The 22500-nt window shown below is 43.0% G+C and overlaps 1 protein-coding gene across 2 annotated transcripts in view; it reads left to right on the plus strand.

Annotated features, from left to right (window-relative positions):
* Positions 1-22500, plus strand: part of LOC135093567 (HMG box-containing protein 1-like) — a 96624-nt gene that overhangs the window by 26977 nt on the left and 47147 nt on the right. The window contains exon 1 of one of the 2 annotated variants that reach the window (XM_063992936.1): positions 19467-19571. The exons of the other annotated variant lie outside the window; for it this stretch is intronic. The gene's annotated coding sequence lies outside the window, so the exon portion shown is untranslated. Of the gene's footprint in view, positions 1-19466; positions 19572-22500 lie in introns of those variants that run through there. 2 annotated transcript variants of the gene reach the window in all.

Raw genomic sequence — 22500 nt, forward strand, 5'->3', positions numbered from 1 at the left:
TTTGCTCCTCCTCCTCCTCCTCCTCCTCCTCCTCCTCCTCCTCCTCCTCCTCCTCCTCCTCCTCCTCCTCATTGACACAAGAGAAAATTAGAGTCAGATAATTGATACTGGAGCTTCATCTTGGTGTTGCTTGAGCCTCGGCAGACACCCTCGTCCTTGACACCTCGCCCTTGGCACGCTCGGTCCTTGACACCCATCACCGGCACGCCCTTCATTCCCTTCACTCCCTTCACACCTCGGCCTTGACACGCGGCTTCCATTTATGTTCAGGAATGGAAATGTTGTGTTCCTTTCTTGTTGTTTTTCTTGATGTTACTGGTATATTTTTCTTTTATATTATTTTTTCTATTGCTTTTTTTTTTTAGTTTGATGTAATGGAATGCTTTTTTTTACCATTTCACTGTTTCCTTTTTTTTGTCTTTTTTTAGTTATCGTTTAGTTTCTTTTATTTTTTTTACTTACCAGTGACTTTTTTTTTTGTTATGAATGCGTTTTATTTTATTTTGTTTTATTTTTACCTATTTAATTATGTCTTTTTTTTTGCATATTTCTACCATAACTGTCTTTTTTTTTTTGCCGTCATTGTTTTTTTTCTTACAGTGCTATTAACAATGTACAATATTTCCCATACATTTTTTTTCACAGATTTACTTTTCATTTTATATTATTTTTTTCATATTTTCACCTTTTTTTCTGCTTATTCCACATAAATTTAAACTTTATTTTAAATATACTAACATTTTCCTTCCCTTTTTTTTTTTATTTGAGCATACCACTGACATTTATTTGTTTATTATTTGAGTAAACCACATTCATCTTATTTGAGCACATCAAGTCTTATTCAAGCATACCACATTTATTCTTATTTGACTATACTGTATTTGCATTTAACTTGAACATATTACGTTTATTTGTTTACTTATTTGTCATTTACTTATTCATATTCTTGTCTTATTTATTTATCTACTTATCTATCTATCTACATATTTATTCATTTTCCTATTATAGACTGACTCACTCATTATCCACGACCATCTCAGTAACAGTTTCTACTTTTGCTTTTAATTAACCACATTACTTGCAATTTCTTTATTTGCCATGCCAGTTTTCTTCACCATACTACTGACAACTCAACCCTTTGATGGTGTGTGTGTGTGTGTGTGTGTGTGTGTGTGTGTGTGTGTGTGTGTGTGTGTGTGTGTGTGTGTGTGTGTGTGTGTGTGTGTGTGCGCGCGTGCTTCGTGGTGTCAAGTTACATCTACGTTCGTTGTTGAGGAAAAAAAAGGGTCTAAGGAGTTTATTTAGAATTTGTTTGCTTGTAGTGTTTCTCTCTCTCTCTCTCTCTCTCTCTCTCTCTCTCTCTCTCTCTCTCTCTCTCTCTCTCTCTCTCTCGTGTTTCTTTGTTTATTGTTTGTTTTTTGTTTCATTGTTTATTTGTTTGTTTTATCTTGTGTTTTTGTTCTTTGTTTCTTTCTTTATTGTTTACTGTTCTTTTGCAGTTTTTTATTTTTATTTTATCTATTCATTCAGTTTGTAAATATTTTCTTTTCTTATTGGTGGCTCGATTGTTTGTTTGTTGGTGTTTGTTTGTTTGATTATTGCGATGTTTTACGTGTTTTTTTGTTTTTTTTTGGGTTGCATTCTCTTAACATTCATATCTTATTCATTTTATTTATATATATATTTCTTGTTCTGGTTGCTTACTTATTGTACTTGTTTAATACTTACTTTCTTGTTTGTGTAGTTCCTTATATCCCTTATTTATCATTCTAGTTGCTAACCACGCGATTTGGTTGTTTGGCACTTTGTTTGTTTACGATAGCGTGGTTGTTTGATTAATCTCATTGTTTGCTCTTGTGGGTTCATTTAGATTACAAGTTGTTTATTCACTTTGATTGTTTGTTCTATTTTGCGGCGGCGGGGTGCTGGTTTTTGTTTGTTTTTCTGAAGCAGAGTCGTGGCCGCGCTCAAGGCCGCTCAGGGAGGCAGCGCAGAGACTCCTGTTGGGAATGTTAAGTCAAGATGTATACGAAGAGTTGTATATTTGTATCCTCTCTGTGTCTTCCTTGCTTCCTTTGTTCATTCTTAGCAACACACACACACACACACACACACACACACACACACACACTCATAACTCTCTCTCTCTCTCTCTCTCTCTCTCTCTCTCTCTCTCTCTCTCTCTCTCTCTCTCTCTCTCTCTCTCTCTCTCATTCTCTCCATGTACTTATCTAATTTACATTTATTCTCGTCCACTTTTATCTCTCATTCATCTCTCCCCATCATCATCTTCATTTCTTTTTATCCACTCACTAAACATTTTTCCTTGTCTTTCCCTCCTCCTTCACCACTTCCCTCCCTCTCCCTCTCCGCCCTTCCCCCATCATCATCATTATATCTTCTTTCCCTCCTCCCTTTCACCCCCCACAAGATGTATGGGAGGGAGAGGAGAGACAGAAAAACATAACATTAGGTCGACCGTATCATGGTGGGGGAGAGAAAGAAAGAGAGAGGAAGAGACAGAGAGAAAGAGAGAGAGTGGGAAAAAAAATAAAAATAAAAACGCTATTCTTTTGTGTCTTGCGGCCGCCGGGATGCAGAGGTCCGACACTTGCCTCTTGTAACTGCTAACACGTGTTGAGGGGGAGAACAGGCCACGTTATGTAAGAAGTATATGTATGGTTTATGCTTAACGGGTTGGTTAGTGGTCTTTAGTAGAGGGGAAAGAGGAGAGGAGGGATAGCTCTGCGTGTTCCTCATTTGTCTAAAGCGCTGAAGGGGTTTATGGAGAGGAGCTTCGGGAGTTTGCTGGCAGCGTGAGTGTGTCGTGAGCCTGGGAAGTGATGTAAAGGATGAGGAAAAAGAAGTGAATGTAGAAATTGTGAGGAAGTGGTAAGAGAGAGAGAGAGAGAGAGAGAGAGAGAGAGAGAGAGAGAGAGAGAGAGAGAGAGAGAGAGAGAGAGAGAGAGAGAGAGAGAGAGAGAGAGAGAGAGAGAGAGACAGCAAAAAAAAAAGTGCAGAAACAAAGAACTGCAAATGTGACAAAAAATAATAATGACGCTAAAAAAAAAGAGAGAAAAAAATATATAAAACAAAGACCAGAAAAAAACGAGGAAGAAAAAAAAACGTTAGATAAATGAAAAGTGAAGCAGAGAGTAAGAAATTATTGTGAGGGGGAAAAGAAAATACCACCACCTTCACTACCATCACTATTACCTCCACTACCACCATCACCACAACCACCATTACTACCACAACCAACATCACACTTTTCCTGGTCTTCTTAGCGACTCTTCATCCGTGTTATTTCCATTTTGAAGGTCACGCAGGAATTATGGAGAGAGAGAGAGAGAGAGAGAGAGAGAGAGAGAGAGAGAGAGAGAGAGAGAGAGAGAGAGAGAGAGAGAGAGACTTTTTATATTCTTTGGTGAATTTATGTATGTTGTTTTCTTTCTTTGTTGTTGTTGTTTCTTTGTTGTTGATGATGATGATGATGATGATGGCGCTGTTTATCATTATCATCGTACCGTTATCATCACTATCATTTTCATATTATCATTATCACTACAATTTTTAGGAGTATATCTACATTATTTTATCTATTCTTAACTAATTGTGGTATCAACAGGGTACTAGTAAAAGTAGTAGTAGTAGTAGTAGTAGTAGTAGTAGTAGTAACAGTAGTACTAGAAATTGTTATTAAGATGGTAATAGAAGTATGACTGCGATGGTGATGACATTAGTAGTAATAGTAGTAGTAGTAATAAGAGTAGTAGTCGTTGTCGTGGTGGTGGTGATAGTGGTGGTGGTGGTGGTGGCGGCAGCAAACTATTCCTCATGTTCCAGCCTCGTGGTCATCATCTCCTATTATGTTTGGTCAGTGATGTCAAAACATTGTTATTTACTGTTCTTACACACGACAAGCTGAAGTACTGTGCGCCATTTCATTGTCCATCTCATTAGTGTGCGTGAGGGCGTGCTGGGGATGGTGGAGAGAGAGAGAGAGAGAGAGAGAGAGAGAGAGAGAGAGAGAGAGAGAGAGAGAGAGAGAGAGGAGGGAGGAAAGGAGCAAGAGGGTAGTGGTTAAATTCAGTTTCGTCGGAGATTTGAACACGCGACAAGACTAAGCGCTCTCTCTCTCTCTCTCTCTCTCTCTCTCTCTCTCTCTCTCTCTCTCTCTCTCTCTCTCTCTCCGGTCCACCATTTTTGGAGGAAATCTGAAGTACTCTTTATGGTCGGCGCGAAGAAGCAAGGTTTGTTTATTTTACGGCTCCCTTCTCTTTGTTTATGTTTTGGTATGTCTTGGTCTTGTGTTTGTCTTGGTCCGTACGGAGGTTATTAAGCTTGTTTTCTTTCTTGCTTTTTTTCTTCTCTCTTTATCCTTATCGTAAGCGTGGTGTGAGGGGCGCCTGATGTGTGTGTGTGTGTGTGTGTGTGTGTGTGTGTGTGTGTGTGTGTGTGTGTGGGTAGGTGTTGGTGATGTGAGGGCGATAGTTGTGTTATAATGTTCTCTCTCTCTCTCTCTCTCTCTCTCTCTCTCTCTCTCTCTCTCTCTCTCTCTCTCTCTCTCTCTCTCTCTCTCTCTCTCAGTACTAGTTGTTCTCTATCTTACCTCTTTTATGATTTCCAATACTCATCCTGAAGCTGAAGAACAGACTGTATTCTCTCTCTCTCTCTCTCTCTCTCTCTCTCTCTCTCTCTCTCTCTCTCTCTCTCTCTCTCTCTGGGTTGTTTCGTTGTTTCTCCTTCTTTGTCGTCCCTCCCTCCTTTCCCTCCCTTCCTCCCTCCTTCTTTTTCCTCCCTCCCGTGTCCCTCACCCCAGCTGTTACTCCGCCTCAGGTTTGATGGTGGTGTGGTGGAGCCCCGCCTGGCCGCCCCTATTGCCCGGGGCACAGTAACTCAACTCTACCCAGTAACCCACACCCACCCGCCCCTGCCTGCCCCTCCTGCCCCCTCCTACCATCACTGACAGCCCCCCAACCCCTAGCTATAGCCCCAGTACCTCTTACTCTGTCTGTTCCAAAGCCTTACCCCTGTCTCCTCCTTACCTCCCTCCTCCTCCTCCTTGTCGAGCTAGCCTGCCTGCCTCCTCCTCCTCCTCCTCCTTCTCTCTAGCTTGTTATGTCATTTTGTAGTTTGTGGTTTTATTCCCTGAGTGTGTTTTGTTGTGGGTCAGACTGTCGTGCTTCTTTCTTGAGCCTTTAGTGTCCTTTCTAGCCTGTTTGACCGCCCTTCAGTCTGTTGTGTCATTCTTCTTATCCTCCTTTATCATTCTGTTTAGCCTTTTGTCCTTTCTTCCTCTCGTGCCATTCTTATTTTAACTTTACTTTCTTTCAGTATTAATTTCCTGTTGCTTTGACGTTACTTTTTTTTGGGGGGGTAATGGTGGTGGTGGTGTGGTACGGTCATGTTATTCTGCGGGTTTCTTATTATTCATGAAGTGTGAGGTCATTCTTTTGGTCTAATTTATCGTCCCATTACTGCTTCTTACATCTTGTCTCGGTTATTATGCGTTCAATTTTCCTTGTTGTTTCCTTCCCATTTAAGTTCACGTCCAATTTACTTTGTCATTACCGTAGTTTCCTTCTTTTCGTTTTTTTTTTTCTAACCTAACCTGCTCCCCTGTCTACCCTGCCTCCCTGTCTTCTGTGCCTTTCTGTCTATCTGCCTCGTTTACCCTACCTCTCTTTCTAGCCTTCTTCTCTCTATCTCCCTCACTGTTTTCTTTGCCTCTCTCTATCTGCCTCCATGTCTATCCTACGTTGCTGTCTATCCTGCCTCGCTGTCTACCTTGCTTCTGCCTAACTTGCTTCCTTTGCTTATTTTTCTCGTCTTTCTTCCACTCTGCCTTCCTGTCTAGTCTTCCTCTCTGTTTATCTGCTTCCCTGTACAGCTTGCCTCGTGTCCTGCCTCTCCTCCTGCCTTGCTTCTGCCTCTCCTCCTTCCTCGCCTCCTGCCTCTCCTCCTGCCTGTCATCTCATCCCTTCAGTTTGCGTCGCGTCAACCAGAGCCGCAGATTGACCCCATCAACTTCACTTTGCCAGAAAAAGTTTGTCCCTAACAAAACCTTGCACGCGACACTTCAATATTGGGTTGTTTACTTTAATCGTCGACCGTGCCTCACTTTCTTCAGAGAGAGAGAGAGAGAGAGAGAGAGAGAGAGAGAGAGAGAGAGAGAGAGAGAGAGAGAGAGAGAGAGAGAGAGAGTAGCCAGTATAAACTAACGGGGTGGAAGTCAAGTATCAACACAACACACGACCCTCTCTCCCACTCCCCCTCCCTCCCTCTCCTTCATCTCATCTCATCTCATCTCCCTCTCGCGTAGAAGGTGAATAAAGAGCTTGTCTGTAGGAGGCGATACAGCGCGATACAGTGCGTGACATGTCTGGCTACAGAAGAGGAGGAGGAGGAGGAGGAGGAGGAGGAGGAGGAGGAGGAGGACGCGGGTGTTGTCAGTAGTAGATAGGGGAACATTAGGGACAGGGGAGGCAGGGGGGACAGATCTGGTGGCAGGGGAGGCGTGACACAGATACAGGAGGTGAAGTGCTGGTAGGGAAGGAGGGAGGGAAGGGAGGGAAAGGGAGAGAAGGGAGGGAGGGAGGGAGATGCGCTTTGTCCTGAGGCTAGTGTCTTCCTCACGCTCACTGCTACTGTTTCATCCTGGTTCCTCCCTCCCTCCCCCTCCCGCTCTTCTCTCCCCCTCCCTCCCTGCCCTCCCTCTCCCTCCAATCTCTTTGTTTCCAAGGGCTTCTATTGTGGTGAGATCACTTACTCTTTAGTGTAGAGGTAGGGAGCGTGTTAGTTAACTCTCTCTCTCTCTCTCTCTCTCTCTCTCTCTCTCTCTCTCTCTCTCTCTCTCTCTCTCTCTCTTGGATGTTCAGTTTATTCCCAAAATCATTGCATTGTTTTTTTTATTTTTTTGTTATTAATGTTTGTCTTCGTAGTATTTACTGATAATGTTTTTTTCTTTTCTTTTTTCTTTCCTTTTCTATTTACGTTTATCATGTGCATTGCTTTTATTTTCATTCTCATGCAACTGGATTTTCTTCCTTGATGTTCTCATTCCTTCCTTCCTTCCTCCTCCTCCTCCTCCTTCTCCTCCTCCTCCACGCTGGGCTGGGACACGTGGGTCGCATCGTCAGTAGAGCCAACAAGTCACCCTGAGCTCTGCAAGTCGTGTGGTGCGGCGTGGCTATTCCCGCGGCGCAGACTGGTGACACAAGGCAGGGGCGAGGCGGGCAGGCACAGGATGGCACCACGCACCGAGGGCCACGAGGGAGGGCCAGCTTAACGGGGCATGAGGAGGAGGAGGAAGAGGAGGAAGACCAGAAGGAGGAGGAGGAGGAGGTAGGGGAGACCAACACACCACACATCCTCTCCTTGCTTCTTAGCCGGAGGGTGCTAGTTCTGTCTGCTGGTCTTACGCACCTGCCACCTGTTACTGCCTACATAGCCCCTACCCTCCCCTCCCCTACCCCCTCGGCCACCTTGCCTCCCTCACCTCCCTTACCTTCCTTTCCTCCCTTCCTCCTTCACCCTTCTGCCTCCATGTCTTCCTCGCCTGTTTTCATCTCCTGCCTCTCCCTCAATCTTCTCGCTCTCCTTTCCTTACCTTCCTTCACTTACCTCCTTCTCCCTTCCTTCTTCACCTCTCTCCCTCCCTTTCCTCCCTTCCTCCCTCATCTCTCCTCCTCCATGTTTTCCTCACCTCTGTTTTCTTGTTTGTTTTCATATCTCTCCTCCTCCTGACTACTCCTCTTCCATTTTCCTTGCCTCCCTCCTTTTCCTTCTTTATCTTCCTTCCTCCTTTACTTCCTCACCTCCGTGTTACTTCGCTTTCTTTCCTCTATTGATTATCATCTTTCTCTCTCTTTTTATTACTCCTCTCTCCTTTTCCTTTCTACTTTCTTTTATCATGTCTCTTCCTTTTCGTCATTCTTCCTCATCTCCCTGTTTCATTGCATTTTTCCTCTATCACTTCTTTTCTTCTGCTTGCTCTCTCATCTGTTTCCTTATTTCCTTCCTTTCTTTCCTATTTTTTCCTCTTGAATATCCCTTTCTCATCTTCCTATTCCTTTTTTTCTTTCCTCTTTCATCTCCTTTCATCTTCCCTGATATCCTCCTTCTCTTCTTCCTCTTCCTTTTTTTCTTCCCTCTTCTTCCTTTTATTCTAACCACACCTCATTTAATATTTTCTCTCTCTCTCTCTCTCTCTCTCTCTCTCTCTCTCTCTCTCTCTCTCTCTCTCTCTCTCTCTCTCTCTCTCTCTCTCTCTCTCTCTCTCTCTCTCTCTCTCTCTCTCTCTCTCTCTCTCTCTCTCTCTCTCTCTCTCTCTCTCTCTCTCTCTCTCTCTCTCTCTCTCTCTCGTCCCTCTCCTCGACTCACCTGCCTCCCTCACCTTAATCTATGCCTCCCTCTCTCTCTCTCTCTTTCTTTTTCTCTCACCTCACCTCACGTCTCTCCCTCACCTGTACACGTGTCACTCATCTCATTCACTCACTCAATTTTGCATCTGTGTTCACTTCAGTTCATCTTTCATCACTTCGTCTCCCTTCGCTTTCACTTCCTTTGACGTGTTCTCTCTCTCTCTCTCTCTCTCTCTCTCTCTCTCTCTCTCTCTCTCTCTCTCTCTCTCTCTCTCTCTCTCTCTCTCTCTCTCTCTCTCTCTCTCTCTCTCTCTCTCTCTCTCTCTCTCTCTTCGTCAGTGTCATGTTATCATAGGCTAGTCTCCCCCCGCTGTCACCTCCTCCTCTAAATATCACAGAAGGAAGCAGAGATGTGTTCGTAATTTTGTCTTTCTTATTTCATACCTTTCATTCTTTATATTTTTTTTTCTCTTTCTTTCTCCTTTAAGTGAGGGAACGGTAATGAAAGAATGTGTGATTTGTACCTATCTTGCCGCTGTCTAGTATATGTGAATGTTTTATTATTATTATTATTATTATTATTATTATTATTATTATTATTATTATTATTATTATTATTATTATTATTATTATTATTATTCTTACTGTTATTTTCACTTGTATTCATAATTTGTTTTCTGGTTTATGTTTTCTTTGTGACTGTTCGTCTGTGTTTCTGGCTGTATGCCTCTCTCTCTCTCTCTCTCTCTCTCTCTCTCTCTCTCTCTCTCTCTCTCTCTCTCTCTCTCTCTCTCTCTCTCTCTCTCTCATATCTTGTCATGTTTTTGCTTACTACTCTTTCCTTGTTTCCTTTAGTTTAACTCCTCCTCCTTCTCCTCTTCCTCCTCCTCCTCCTCCTCCTCCTCCTCCTCCTCCTCCTCCTCCTCCTCCTCCTCCTCTTCCTCCTCCTCCTCCTCCTCCTCCTTTCACCTGGATCAGAGGTCTCAGGTCTTAGCGGCCACCTGCCCTACCTGGCCCCACCTCACCTGTCCTGTTTCACCTGTATGCTTGTATATACCTGTAGGATCACTTAGGAGCTCACAAACAACAACAACAAACAAACAAACATCAATAACAACAACAGCAGCAGCAACAACAACAACAACAACAACAACAACAACAACAACAACAACAACAACAACAACGACAATCCAAGCTATCACAATCACATACAAGTATAGTACAGAGAGAGAGAGAGAGAGAGAGAGAGAGAGAGAGAGAGAGAGAGAGAGAGAGAGAGAGAGAGAGAGAGAGAGAGAGAGAGAGAGAGGAGCTGACCCGCGAGCACCTGTGGGAGGGAGGAGCCGGGTGACGGAGAGGCAGAAGGAGGAGGAGGAGGGAGGAGGAGGAGGAGGAGGAGAAGGAGGAGGAGGAGGAGGAGGAGGCGTTCAAGGTCATTGGAGGGTCGGCGGCAGGCGGCAGGTGGCGAGCGACGACACCCCTCACCCCTGCCATTTCTCTCTCTCTCTCTCTCTCTCTCTCTCTCTCTCTCTCTCTCTCTCTCTCTCTCCTTCGTGGAAAGCGTTTGTCTGGCATGGAATTAATGTCATGAGGAATGCAAGCCGTCATGTCCGATTGTTTTATATTACACACACACACACACACACACACACACACACACACACACACACACACACACACACACACACACACACACACACACGATAGCTTCCATCAGTCGAGTCAGGTCAATTTGCGGTACTGTTCTCTCTCTGTCTCTCTCTCTCTCTCTCTCTCTCTCTCTCTCTCTCTCTCTCTCTCTCTCTCTCTCTCTCTCTCTCTCTTTACGCCGCGCAGATGGAGGTAATTCACCTTGTAATCCATCCTTTCCCGTGTTTGTGTGCGTGTGTGTGTGCGCCTCCAGCTCGCCTTCGGGTCAAACAACACCCCTGTGCTGACCCCGTGACCTCCCCCGCGGGCGTGGTGACCCTTAGGACCCGTGGGTGTCGCCAGGTGGATTCGCTGCAGGTGTTCCGCCCAGGTGTTCCAAGATTCTCACTCAAGTATTTCCGGAATAGTCGATCCCCGCTAGACCGTCTGTGCAGGTCGCGGCGTCTCTCTCTCTCTCTCTCTCTCTCTCTCTCTCTCTCTCTCTCTCTCTCTCTCTCTCTCTCTCTCTCTCTCTCTCTCTCTCTCTGCTCTTGGTTAGCGCACGCGTTTTTATCTTGTGTACGTGTGTGTATATATGTGTGTGTGTGTGTGTGTGTGTGTGTGTGTGTGTGTGTGTGTGTGTGTGTGTGTGTGTGTTGGTATTACAGTACAAACGTGTGTCTGTCTGGCTGTCTATCTTCTTATTTGTGTATCTGTCTGCCCGTCTGTCTATCTGTTTGTCTTTTTGTCTGTCTGACTCTCTCTCTCTCTCTCTCTCTCTCTCTCTCTCTCTCTCTCTCTCTCTCTCTCTCTCTCTCTCTCTCTCTCAGCAGCAATAAAAACAACAAAAGTAAGCTTTCTTTGAATATTTAGGGTCATTGTCATCTCTTCTTTCTATGCATTTCTGTGTAAGAATTTGTAAGTATTCCTCCTCCTTTTCCTCCTCCTCCTCCTCCTCCTCTTCCTCCTCCTCCTCCTCGTCCTCCACTGCGTGAGAACCTCTGTTATCGTAGAAGTTGTCAATTACCGGCATGACAGAGAAAATAATGGACGGAAAGAGAGTTATAAAAGTGTCTGTCTCTACCCTCCCTTCCTCATCATCACAGCCCCGCCTCCTCTCCCCCCACAACTCCTGACACCTTTCCCTGTCCAGATTCTTTGCATTACTCCTATTGTAAATGTATCTAAAGTTTACTCTCTTCTAGCTTTCTCATTCACTCTAGTTTACAGTTTGTTTGTTTGTTTGTTTCTTGAGCCACATCCCTTTCACTCATCATCATCCTTCTATTTATATGTAAAGCACTTCTTCAGTTCTCGGTACACTTTCCCTCACCAGCAGGTCTTTAGTCATTTCTCAAACCTTCATTCTCTTATTAACTCCCCCGCCCCCCAGAGATCATGTAGCTCTCTAAGATAACTACATTTCCTTTCCAACCGCAAAATTTTAACCCTCAAGAAAAAAGACTTTCTTTACCCCGTGTTTACGTCTGTTCCCTAAAAACACTTCCACTGCCAAAGGAAATACTGCCTTTCTGAAAACATACACTTTCCTACTTCAAGAGCGCGTACTTTACCGCTGCACTTAGCCCTTTTACTCCTTAGTTGCCTTAATATACTAAAAACAACCTTGCTTAATAGGACTCTACACGGCACATACCTTGAGACACACTTTCTCTACTTCTTGTACTATTGCACGTTAATAAAAATAAATTTTCTATATCCCTCGTTTACTCTGTTTCACTAAAAACATTTTCTTTGCTTAACAGGACACTATTTGCTTTACATGTATTTTCTCTACTTCCAGAACATTTCCCTGATTACTACACGTTACTAAAGACATTCCCTGTAACCCTTATTGACTACAATTCACTAAAGACTCTTCACTTGCTTAATATAACTACGTATGTATTTCTCAGAATATGACATATATTCTTGAACATACTTTCTTTACTTCTAGAGCACTTTTAATAAATACACTTCCTTTGTCTCTTATTTACTCTTACTGAAAGGACTTCCTTGCTTAACAGAACGATCTAACTCTCGAAATATCAATTATACCAGTACTTTCTCTACTTCCACAGCACTTCCTCTACTTCACTACACCTTTAATCCCCCGCAGGCACTTTTCATTCCCCAGGGCACCCTCACTGCCTTCAGGCACTTCCCATCCCCCCCACCAGCCGGACACCTTCATTATTACCTGGTTCCGGCTTCAGGTGCGCCGCGACCCCAAGTTTCCCACAACACCTTCTGCGTCTTCAGAAAGGTGGTGTGTTGGGAAAAAACGAACAAAAGCAGCAAGTTATTCATGTTAATTTCACTGAGACTGGAAGTAAAGGAAGAGGAGGAGAAGGAGGATGTGGATTGGGTAGTGATGGAGGAGGAGGAGGTGGGGGAGGGGAAAGAAGAGGAGGAAGAGGAGGAGGTGTCGTCTCAGAAGGAACCTCACGCCGGAAGTTCCCAGTCTTGGTTCTTGTTGCTGCTGCTGGAGGTCACTGTACTAACACACACACACACACACACACACACACACACACACACACACATACACACACACGTAACCTCTAATTCTGATTGTTTTCTTCTTTGTTACACTTGCTAAGCGCTATATCAGCATCACTAACTACTACTACTACTACAACTAATACTAATACTACTACCACTGCCACTACTGCTGCTGCTGCCGCCATCATCACTAGGACGTCAAGAGTAGAAATGTGAGAATCTTCACCTATGATATTGAAGACTCTAATCCTTTCATGTACTGTGTCACAACATTTTTATTCTACATTCTTGTGTCGTTTTTTCTTCTTTTTCGTCGCGGTTGGACATTTTTTCATGCCTTTGTGGGGTACAGTTACAGAGAGAGAGAGAGAGAGAGAGAGAGAGAGAGAGAGAGAGGAAATACTACAGATGGACTCACGGACAGGCTGACATACACACAAACTTTAATAGCATGAAGAACAAAATAACAAAACAATCTAGAAATAAGAGACAAAAAAAAAAAGACGAGAAGAAATAGACAGAGAAAACAGGCATACAGAAAGACACATAAGCAGACAAACAGAAAACCAAACAAATAATCCTACAGATATAATCTAGACCTTAGGAAAAGCTGAAATAGTTAAGAAAGAAAGCAAAAAGACAAAGAAGAGAAAGTACAGAAAGATAGAACTCGTAGAAATTGAGATATAGAGAAACAAACTAACCAAAAAACAGAGAGAGAGAGAGAGAGAGAGAGAGAGAGAGAGAGAGAGAGAGAGAGAGAGAGAGAGAGAGAGAGAGAGAGAGACGAAGAATGACCAAGCCAGAGATAGATAGATAGGTAGATATATTGTTAACTGATTACCGTTACAATACATACACTCGGAAAAAAAAAAAACTATACAGCACTTTTTCAATGCATACAGTTGACAAGTAAACACATGCAAAAAAAAAAACATACTCCTTCAAATAACAAAATCACAGTAGAAAGATACAGAAAACACACTAGAAAACGAAAACCTTGCAAAAATCTTTAAAATCAACATAAATAAACCACACATAACTATCAAAACCCATAAGTTAATCAGTAAAAAGAACAGGAACAGCAAGACAGCACAACAAAACCTCCCCATAACATAGTGACCTCAAAAAAGGATACAGAATTAAAACAGGAGCGTTGGGACAGAGAGAGGGGAGCATGGGGCGGTTCCTCGTGTCTCGCTCAACAGGTGCACGCCGTTGAGAATAGAGCACGGCGCCCTTTGACCCTGACGCGGCGCCCCGAGGGAGAGGCCGCGGGCGACTGTTTGGGGGGAGGACCGAAGCAAGATCCTGGGCGGCGCTGAAGGTGATGAGCCGACGCGGTGTTGTAATTCATTGCTGCTTTTGTTCCCTTGGTGGCTCTTGTGTCCTCTTGCTTCCACCTTCTTCTTCTTCTTCTTCTTCTTCTTCTTCTTCTTCTTCGTCTTCGTTTCCGTTTTTTTTTTTTGTCTATCTTCGCTTTCGCTTTTTTTTTCGTCTTCGTTTTCTTTGTGTTTTTTTTACTTGGTATTCTTTGTCGTCTTTTTTCGCCTTTTTGTCTTCTTTTTCCTTCCTCCTCCTGTCTTTCCCACTAACAAAGTAGAATAGTTACCCAAACAGCCTAGTAAGGATCTCAGAGTCTGTTGCTGTTTTTACTTCCTTTGTATTCCTCCTCCTTCTCCTCCTCCTCCTGCCACTCCTCCTCCTCCTCCTCCTCCTCCTCCTCCTCCTCCTCCTCCTCCTCCTCCTTTTCCAAGTCCATTGTCTGGTATGTTTTTCAGGCAATTAATGTCTCGTGGAAGGAAGAAGAAGAAGAAGAAGAAGAAGAAGAAGAAGAAGAAGAAGAAGAGAGAGAGAGAGAGAGAGAGAGAGAGAGAGAGAGAGAGAGAGAGAGAGAGAGAGAGAGAGAGAGAGAGAGAGAGAGAGAGAGAGAGAGAGAGAGAGAGAGAGTATTAGGAGGAAGAGAATGAAAAGAATGGTACTAAACAGGAAACGGTAAGAGAAGGAGGAGGGAGAAAGGAGAAAGGTATAGAAAATTTTTGAGGAGGAGAAGAAAGAGGAGGAAGAGGAGGAGGAGGAGGAGGAGGAGGAGGAGGAGGAGGAAGAGGGAGAACAGAGAATAGTATGGAAAATTATGGAGGAAGAGGAGGAAGAGGTGACGGTTTTGAAGACTCGCGATCCTTCCTTGAACATCTGACAGTGAACAAAGAGAATTTATCTGGTGAAGTTGCATTATAAAACGGTACACGTGACCACCACCACCACCACCACCATCGCCACTACCGCCACCATTACCACCACCAGCACTTGCTATAAATATTTATCCATTTTCAAGAAGCTTGCGGTTTATCAACATCTTCAAGGCGCCTTCTATATGTCTTTCCTTTCTTTCTTTTTCTTTTTTCTGTGTTCCTTTCCTTTCCTTCATTGCATCTGTTCTTGTTTATCTCTTTTCTTTATTTTTGTATGCTGTTCTTTATTTTCTTCTCTTCTTAGTCTCTCTCTCTCTCTCTCTCTCTCTCTCTCTCTCTCTCTCTCTCTCTCTCTCTCTCTCTCTCTCTCTCTCTATTCTATTCTATTCTTTACTTTTTTATCCTGTTTATCTTTCTTTATTTCTTTTTTTTTTAATTATTCCACTTATCTGCCTTTTCTTCCACTTATCCACCTTTTCTCCATGTTCACCATTTTTCTTTCTTTTTTTCCCTTCCTTTTGTCGCCTTCCTCTGGGAAAATTCTTGTCGAGTGTGTGTTGAGAGCACCATCCTCTTGCGGCGCCTCCTCCTCTTACACCTAGGAGGAGGAGGAGGAGGAGGAGGAGGAGGAGGAGAAGGAAGAAGAAGAAAAAGAAGAAGAAGAAGAAGAAGAAGAGGAGGAGGAGATGGTGGTGACGTTGATGGTGGTGCTGGTGGTAGTGGAAGATCTGAAAGAGGAGGAGGAGGAGGAGGAGGAGGAAAGATGGAAAAAAAATAATAGAATGTTTTGTACTGAAGAGAAACCGGCAGATGAAGGAGAAGAAAAAAACAAGAAGAACGACAAAAACAAGAAGCTTAATTGATAGACTGATTGATTGACTGAGATCTGACGTCACAGTAACAAGATCATGTGACAGAAGAAGAAAAGGAGGAGGAGGAGGAGAAAGAGAAGATAAAGGAGGAGAAGGGGAGGGAAAAAAAGAAGGCTATGATACAAAAGAACATAATAAAGAAAAAAGAAAACTATGATGTAAAAGGGAGATGTAAGAACTCAGTGAATAAAGAAAAAGGATAAGAAAAAAAAATCTCATCAACAAAGAGACACAACGTATTGTCTTGCTTGACTTGCATTCTTCAGGTCACCCTCGCGGCTGCCTTCGCTGCGTCGTGGGCGAGACGGGAGGCGAAGACAGTGGCAGACATCTAATAGAACTCTCGAGTCAGTGCAAGCAGGAACATAAGTAAGATAGACGCAGATATCACAGAGAAAGCAAACCGAAAAGCACAAATAAGATAAAAAAAAAAAATAAGACCAACAAATAAGGGAATACGTAAAGTAGGGTAACGAATAATACACCAAGCTATTGAAGAAAACAAAAACAGAATCTTTCTAACGAGATGAACAAGTCCCGTAAGAACAGACAACACAATCATCCGTTGCATTGAAGCAAGAAGGGAAAAAAAAAAAATCAAAGGATGTGGTGATGTGGATGCGACAGGGCGTGGTGGAGGCAGGTGGAGGCAGGAAGATGTGGAGGAGAATACAGTAATAGCGCAGGAGAAGAAGAAGAAAGAGAAGAACATGAACAACAACAACAGCAACATCACCACCACCACCAACAACAACAATAACAAAAGCAACAACAATAACAACAAGGAGAAAGAGGAGAAGAAGGAGGAGGAGGAAGAGGGCAAAAGGAGGTTGTAGCAATGGTAATGGCAGCGAACCAAAATACGATTTCAGGAAAGGAGGAAAGAGAACACGAAAACAGCATACTAACTGAAGAAGCAGGAGAAGGGGCAGGAGGAAGAGGAGGAGGAGGAGGAGGAAAGGGGCTAGCAGAAGGGAACAAGAAGCAGGAAACAGCCCATAAAGCCTGGAATCATCGCCTTGTCTTCGTCACATTGAATCTTAAGACACGTAACGTTAGGGAAGAGGAAAAAAAAACACAAGAAAACTGACTTGACATTCGAATCCAGGATATACTTAGGGGTGTGTGGGTGAGGGGGTGAGGGGGTGATGAAAGGAGGGATGACTGGGTTAGGAAATGAGAGGGAGAGAAAGAGAGAGGGAGGAGGAGGAGGAGGAGGAGACAAGGGAGGGAGGGAAAGAATGAAAATTGTAGGATAAGTAAAGGATTATGAAAGATTTATGGGATATAGGGTAAGAAACACACACACACACACACACACACACACACACACACACACACACACACACACACACACACACACACACACACACACACACACACACACACACACACACACACACACACACACACTCCCTCGGTCGCTCGCTCAACACAAATAACCACAACCTGGAGGCAACACACACATTTTGCAACACTCGCCTTGTTCTCAGACTTCTCAACACACAGACGAGCACCACCGCCACGGCAGCAGACCGTGTAAGAACCACTTGACCTGGAAAAGACACACGCACACACGCACAAACAAACACATACACACACACACACACACACACACACACACACACACACACACACACACACACACACACACACACACACACACACACACACACACACACACACACACACACACACGTACACACATCTCAGTCATTTGTGGTTTCTAGAGAAGAGGGAAAAAAAGGAGATTATACACCCAATGTGATGTATCATTAGCAAAATTACTCTTCCTGTTAATCGCATGCAAATTATAACCCTGGCCCCAAAATTTCTGGCCAAAAGGACTGAGGGAGGTTTGAGTTAAGGGAGCACTTCAATTTTGATTTATATAAGTATATTTTCCTCCCTTTCCTTCAACCATTCCCTTCTTTTGTGTTGCCTTGAAGAGAGTGAGTTTCCTCCATTTTTCGTCTATTTTTAGTGTGTGTGTTTTTTTTTTTATGAGTTTCGTTCTAAATATTGTTTTGTGCTTGTTTTCTTTATTTCTTTGTTTATTTCTTGTTGATCTGAAGCGTCAACGTCTTTTTTTAAGGAGAGTTATAAAAGGAATTGGTAGAGCAAGTGAAGGAGGAGGAAGAGGAGGAGAAGGAGGAGGAGGAGGAGGAGGAGGAGGAGGAGGAGGAGGAGGAGGAGGAAAAATAAAAGGTGGTGGAGAATGACGACTAGAAAAAGGACAACTAGAAAAAAAGACGACGATGATAACGCAGAAAACAACTAGAGGAAGAGGATGAAACAAAGAGAAAGAGGAGTAATGGGGGAACAGAGAGAGAGAGAGAGAGAGAGAGAGAGAGAGAGAGAGAGAGAGAGAGAGAGAGAGAGAGAGAGAGAGAGAGAGAGAGAGAGAGAGAGAGAGATGGGTAAGGAAAATAAAAGTGATTGGTTCAACGTCATTAGTGAAATTAGCATATTATTTTCTCTCTCTCTCTCTCTCTCTCTCTCTCTCTCTCTCTCTCTCTCTCTCTCTCTCTCTCTCTCTCTCTCTCTCTCTCTCTCTCTCTCTCTCTCTCCACTCTTATTCTTTGTCTCATTACTAGTTTCTTTCCTAATCTTCATTTATCATTAATTTTCTCTGTTTCTCTCTTTGTTCTCTCATTCATTTTTCCTTTCTACTGGCCTTTCTCTTTTCATATTCCTACATTGCCTTTTCCTCATGTTTATCTTCATTCACTCTTTTTCCTTCTTTACTGCTTTTCCTTTTCACTTTTCACTTTTCTTTCGTTCTATCCTTCTATCCTTTTTTTTTCTTTTTTTCCATAAACAAATTTATTTTCCTCCTATTACCTGTAACCTGCAGAGAATGTGGCTTTCCATTCATTCATCGTCCACAGGTAATGAAGGGTGCAGGTGGAAATGACAGGTAACAACATAAACTAGCTCGTAATTAAGTCACCTGTTTGAATGGACTTCTCTTTTCTACGGTATTTTATTACGAAAGTGAGAGGAGGAGGAGGAGGATGAGGAGAAGGAGGAGGCTGAGTTGAAGGGGGAGGAGGAGAAGGAAGAGGAGAATTACAAGCAGATAACAAAGGAATAATAAACAGCAACAGACCTTGAGATCCTACGTAAGTCACACCGACCGTTGTTAGAAGGGGGGAAACAGAATGGAGGAGAAAGAAGAAGAAGAAGAAGAAGAAGGAGGAGGAAAATGGTGATAAAAATGAAAAGATAATGAAGAAGAAGGAGAAGGAGGGGAAAGAGGAGGAATACAAAGGAATAAAAAGGAAAAAAAAACAGACATCAGCTTTACAGGACCTAACGAGGCTGTTTGTGTGATTATACTACAACTACAGATTCTTTGAGTTGAGGCAAAAAAACAGCTTGATCAAAGGAAAGGACACCATGGAGAAACAGTCATAGAATGCGATACAAAAGATTGAAAGAGAGACATATTTACGTAATCTTATTGGTTTAACCTTTCTGACTGTCACTTGATTCATCTTTCCCCAAGTTCCAATCAATGAAACATCTTTACTTGTTTTACAGCCACGTCAAATCTTCAAACTGGGTAGAAATTGCAAAATCTATTCTTTTTTCACCCATAACTTTCTCGCAGATACTTAAAAAGATTTCATACATTGCATATGGTGGTGATAATTGTCTCGTATCAAAGTGAAAGGGTTAAAAAAGGGGAGGAAGAGGAGAAAGAACAAAAGAGAGAGAGAGAGAGAGAGAGAGAGAGAGAGAGAGAGAGAGAGAGAGAGAGAGAGAGAGAGAGAGAGAGAGAGAGAGAGAGAGAGAGAGAGAGAGAGAGAGAGAGAGAGAGAGAGAAGAAGCTTTTGTGTTAGAGTTAATACGAAGAATGTGCAGCCAGATCTTATAACTCTTTGCGTTCTTTTCAGAGTCACATCACATGCAGGTGAAAGGAAATCCTGATTCCTAAGAAGTGGCTCCCCTCACCTGCCGGGGCACACCTGCGAACGCCCCTCCAGGTAACAATTATCAAGGTAAGGAGGGAAGGGTGGAGGGAGCGAGGAGGTGGAACAGAGGAGTATGAATAAGAAAGTGGAGAAAGGATGGATGAAGAAAGGGAGGGAAGAGGTAGAAAATGAGAGAAACTGTGAATTAGAAAGAGAAAGAATTGATGGATAAAGAAGGGTTCAACAAGGTAGAATAAGTGAGAAACAAAGTGAATAATAAAAAAAGAGAAGAAAGAAATGACAGAGGGATGGAGAAAACGAAAAGATAGAACAAGGGAAAAAGGGAATATGAAAGTGGGAAAAGACAGGAAAGATGGAAGAAGCGAGTTAGTGACAAGATGATGAGCAGAGATGGAAACAAAGTGAAGGAATATAGGAAAAAGAGAGATAAAAGACAGGAAGCAAGGAGGAAAAAGAAAAAAAGAGGAAGGCAATGAAAGAATTGAAAACATGGGAAATTGAGAAAAGTAAGAATAATAAATAAAGAAAGAAGGATTGGAGGATGGAATGAAGTATGATAGAATAGGAAGGAAGAAGAGGAAGGTGTAAAAAAAATATTAACCTTTTTGACTCGTTATTTAACTTAGCAATATTAGGTTCCGTGAAAATAACTTTAGCTTACTAATTTTGAAACAGTAACTATTTATTCTTGAACTAAAAAAATATGATGCTTTTTTTAAGTCATGATCTACACACTAAAGGGATTAACGACGAAATTAATGAACTGAACTAATCTAAACCTAACCTGATCTAACTTAACCTAACCTGATTTAACCTAACGTAACTTCACCTAACCTAATCTAACTTTACCCTCGGATGGAAACTCTAAAGTTACTTCAATGCTATCAGTAATACAATCTGATACAAACTTAGACAACCATTTCGAATCACAAGCAGCAGAGGAAGTGATCGAGAATTGCAAACCTTGTAGTAGCTTTTAGTTATATTCCGACCCAGTTCAAATCCCATAATTGCTTAATTAAAGGACCAAATGTTATCTTATCTTTGGCAACGTGTGTATGGCAGGATAGTCACTCACGTAAGGATAAAACAAAGGAAACACTAATGGCGTAATCGTAGACGTAAGTGAAGGAGAATGAACGAAGAAATCTGATAACTATTATAGAAGCTTTATCAGTGAGTTCAGAACGACTGTTGCACTATTGGCTTCACTTGAATAAAGAAGAGGAGTCAAATGGAAAGGATTTATAAAAGGGATAAATGAATGAAAGGAAAGAGGGAAGTAGGAGAGAGAGGAGGAAGATAACGCATGAAGTGGTAGAGAGAGAGAGAGAGAGAGAGAGAGAGAGAGAGAGAGAGAGAGAGAGAGAGAGAGAGAGAGAGAGAGAGAGAGAGAGAGAGAGAGAGAGAGAGAGAGAGAGAGAAACAGACATATAGACAAACAGACAGATACACAGAGAGAGAGAGGCAGTATAAGGAAGGAAGGAAGAGAGGCGGAAGAAATGCAGGACTAAAGATGGGGGCCCCTGTCAGATCCCTCGCGGCACAACACATGTCAGAAACTTGAGTGCAAGATTCACATTCATGTCTTACGCCAACTTTGTGAGCCGGGAGTTGGGGGTGGGGGAAGGGGCAGGAGGTGTCCCCCATGTGGTTCCGGCAAGTGGAGCGACCTCGGGGCTTCCAGGTAAGGGCGTCAGCAGCACTCCCTTTATCCCTCCCTCATCCCCTCTTAACCCTCCATCCTCCCAAACTCGACCCCCTCCTCTTCCTCTCCCTCTTCTTCCTCTCCTTGATTTGGGAGTCCCGCATGAACCTGACGAAAGAGCTGTGTGTGTGTGTGTGTGTGTGTGTGTGTGTGTGTGTGTGTGTGTGTGTGTGTGTGTGTGTGTGTGTGTGTGTGTGTGTGTGTGTTGAGTAATATGTGCATTCCTTCATTTAGTTCAGTAATGTTTCGCTGCATAAAAGCCCAAAATTATTCTTACCTTACAGTTTTGGTACATTCTTCATCTTCATTATCTTTCTTTTTACTCTCCTTCTATTTTCTACTTTGAGCTCCTTTTTATTGTTCTTCATCTACTAATTTCACTCCTTCCTGCTGTCCTCATCTTTCTTCCTTCCCTGCCTCACCTGTTCTTCCTTGCCTTCTTTCTGTCTTGTTTCACCTGTTGCCTTTTCTCTTTCTTTCCTTACCTTAGCTTCTTCCTCTTCTTCATCTGTTGCTTTTTTCCTCCGCCATTCTCTTTTTTTTTCTTTCCTTACTTCACATCGTGTTTGTGTGTCTTCCATCCTTCCTCTCTGCTTCCTTCCTGTCTTCCTTCCTTATTTCCATAATTTCCGCTCTCCTCTTCCTCCGTTTCTCTCTCCTTCTCTCCGTCACCATCAACATCCTTGCTCTCTTTTCTGCGATCATCCTCATCCTTCCCTCCTATTCTTCCTTCCTTTTATCGCTTCTTCCTTCCTTTCTTCTTTACATAGATTATTTCATTCCTCAACCTTTCCTTATTTATTTTCTCCAATTTTCTTATCATTCTCTCTCTCTCTCTCTCTCTCTCTCTCTCTCTCTCTCTCTCTCTCTCTCTCTCTCTCTCTCTCTCTCTCTCTCTCTCTCCTTCATTCTTTCCTTTTATTATCTCCTTTCCTTCCCATCTTCGTTTCTTCCTTCTTTCCTTCCTTCCTTCTTTCCTTCCTTCCTTCCTTTCTTCCTTCCTTCCTTCCTTCCTTCCTTTCTTCCCGCTCCTTCCTACCACTCTTCCTTTCTTCCTTTCCTTCTTTTTTCCTTTCCTTCTTTGTACGCTCGTTCGTCCCTTCCTTCCTTCCTTCCCTCCCTCCCTAACTCCCTCCCTCCCTCCCTCCCTCCTCCCACTCTTCCTTTCTTATAGCACTCCCATCATTACTTACCAATCACCACAGCTCCTTTCTCCATCTGTCTCTCCCTCCTCCTCCTCCCACCCTGCCTTCCTTTCTTCCCTTTTTCCCTCCCTTCGTTCCTCCG

This window comes from Scylla paramamosain, chromosome 43 (genome assembly GCF_035594125.1).
Source record: "Scylla paramamosain isolate STU-SP2022 chromosome 43, ASM3559412v1, whole genome shotgun sequence".
In the NCBI taxonomy this organism is placed as follows: Eukaryota; Metazoa; Arthropoda; class Malacostraca; order Decapoda; family Portunidae; genus Scylla; species Scylla paramamosain.